Here is a 2701-nt window from a genome sequence, read left to right on the forward strand (position 1 = left end):
CAGATATTGTGCATTCGGAGAGCTGGGATTTTAAGGCAGTAGCTTGGTGATGCTCCCAGCTGAATAAAGCTCTTCCTTCTACAACTTGGTGTCTGAGAGGTTTTGTCTGTGGGTGTTGTGAGCCCTTAAAAGGGACAGATATTGTGCATTCGGAGAGCTGGGATTTTAAGGCAGTAGCTTGGTGATGCTCCCAGCTGAATAAACCTCTTCCTTCTACAACTCGGTGTCTGAGAGGTCTTGTCTGCAGCTCGTCCTGCAACATTACTTTTGTTTTTTTTTCCCAACTTCTTGCTTTTTCTCTCCTCCTGTCTTGCGAACTAGGCAAGGTGAGGGGACAAGGGCAGCAGGAGGAGTACTGGTCTCCTTCCTTAAGAATATCCCTGGATACTCTCTTTCCCATCTGGCAAGATGGCAGGTGAAAAAGTTGGGAAGGCAGACACTAAAGAGAAGAAACCAGAAGCCAAGAAGGCTGATGCTGGTGGCAAGGTGAGAAACGGTCACCTCATGGCTAAAAGGCCCAAGAACAGGAAGCCCCATGGCAGCCACAGCCCTGTCCTTGTCAGAGGAATTGGCAGGTATTCCCTATGTGCCGTGTATTCTGGAAACGCCGTGTACAGGAGGAAGTACTCAGCCGCTAAATCCAAGGTTGAAAAGAAAAAGAAGGAGAAGGTTCTTGCAACTGTTACAAAACCAGTTGGCGGTGACAAGAACGGCGGTACTCACGTGGTTAAACTTCACAAAATGCCTAGATATTATCCTGAAATGTCTAACCTCGTTCTTGAATCACCTAGCCTTGCTTCTCCTGTAAATAAGACTCTATCTAGCTGGGAAAGCCGGACAGACTCCAATTGACCCCTTAATTTATAAGACACTAAGGGCTCCTCACCCAACCGCCTTTCGTAAGGAGTTGAACTGGGTAAACAGATCCTCAGCATTTCAAAGGAACCCAATTAACTGATAAGATACAAGTACCAAGAATGTATGAAGTTCCCAGGAATTTTCCTCCAAGACATAACAACATAAAACCTTGAGTTCGTGTCTGGCATAGACCCTATATCTAATTATAATGAAAGATTTAGGACCTTGCACCTGGTACCGTTGCTCTTCTTGTCACCATTTGTCTTTTAAGTTGTTTATCACTCTGTAACCATTTTGATTTTTTTGATTCTTCCATGTTTTTACTTCTGTAGAATTATTACATTTGAGTCCCCCTCCCCTTCCTAAACTTACGTATAAAAGTTAATCGAGCCCCTTCCTCGTGGCCGAGAGAATTTTGAGCGTTAGCCGTCTCTTTGGCCGCCGGCTTAATAAAGGACTGTTAACTCGTCTCAAAGTGTGGCGTTTTCACTAACTCGCCTGGGTACAACAATCCTACTGAAGATGTGCCTCGAAAGCTGTTGAGCCACGGCAACAAACCTTTCAGTCAGCACGTGAGAAAATGGCAAGCCAGCAGAACCCACCAGAAATTTGTCATTGCCACATCAATCAAAATTGATATCAGCGATGTAAAAATCCAAAAACATCTTACTGATGCTCTCTTCAAGAAGAAACTGTGGAAGCCCAGACACCAGGAAGGTGATGGTTTTCCTGAAGCAGCTGGCTAGCGGCTTGTTACTTGTGACTAGACCTCTGTCCTCAATCGAGTCCCTCTATGAAGAACGCACCAGAAATTTATCATTGCCACCTCCACCAAAATCGATATCAGCGATGTAAAAATCCAAAAACATCTTACTGATGCTCGCTTCAAGAAGAAACTGTGGAAGCCCAGACACCAGGAAGGTGATGGTTTTCCTGAAGCAGCTGGCTAGTGGCTTGTTACTTGTGACTGGACCTCTGGTCCTCAATCGAGTCCCTCTACAAAGAATGCACCAGAAATTTGTCTGAAGCAGCTGGCTAGTGGCTTGTTACTTGTGACAGGACCTCTGGTCCTCAATCGAGTCCCTCTACGAAGAACGCACCAGAAATTTGTCATTGCCACATCAATCAAAATTGATATCAGCAATGTAAAAATCCCAAAACATCTTACTGATGCTTACTTCAAGAAGAAGCTGCGGAAGCCCAGACACCAGGAAGGTGACATCATCGACAGGAAAAGAGAAATATGAGATTACAGAGCAGCGCAAGATTGATCAGAAAGCTGTGGACGCACAGATTTTACCAAAAATCAAAGCTATTCCTCAGCTCCAGGGCTACCTGGGATCTGTGTTTGCCCTGACGAATGGAATTTATCCTCACAAATTGGTGTTCTAAATGTCTTAAAAACCTCATTAAATAGCTGACTACCAAAAAAAAAAAAAAAAAAAAAAAAAGGAATATCCCTGGAACAAGCAGCAGGTTCCGTAGCAGGAACTTCCTTGGAATCAAAGCAGCTTAATCGGGAAGAGTTTTCCTCATCTGTCCTTCTCACCGGCTTTCCTTTGCCCTGCAAAGGCTGCAGAACACATCGCCTCAAAACATGGGGCTTTGTCACAAAGATTTCTGAAACGAAAGCCAGTGAGAAGGACAGATAAGAAAACCTCTTCCCAATTAAGCCACTTCCTCATCACACCTTGTCTTACCAGGGACCAGGGACTCATGTGCCTGGTTTTATGAAATGAGACCACCACTTCCCCTGTTGCCCTTCCCAGCTTCTCCCCAACCTCCCCTTTTCCCTAGTTTATAAGACAGGACAAAAGGGAGAAAGCAAAAAGTTGGAAAGAAA

The 2701-nt window shown here is 44.7% G+C and overlaps 1 pseudogene; it reads left to right on the plus strand.

Annotated features, from left to right (window-relative positions):
* Window positions 1-311: 311 nt before the first annotated feature.
* On the plus strand, window positions 312-2288 carry LOC100454915 (large ribosomal subunit protein eL6-like; annotated as a pseudogene).
* The last annotated feature ends 413 nt before the right edge of the window (window positions 2289-2701 follow it).

Source organism: Pongo abelii, chromosome X (assembly GCF_028885655.2).
Source record: "Pongo abelii isolate AG06213 chromosome X, NHGRI_mPonAbe1-v2.0_pri, whole genome shotgun sequence".
Classification (NCBI taxonomy): domain Eukaryota; kingdom Metazoa; phylum Chordata; class Mammalia; order Primates; family Hominidae; genus Pongo; species Pongo abelii.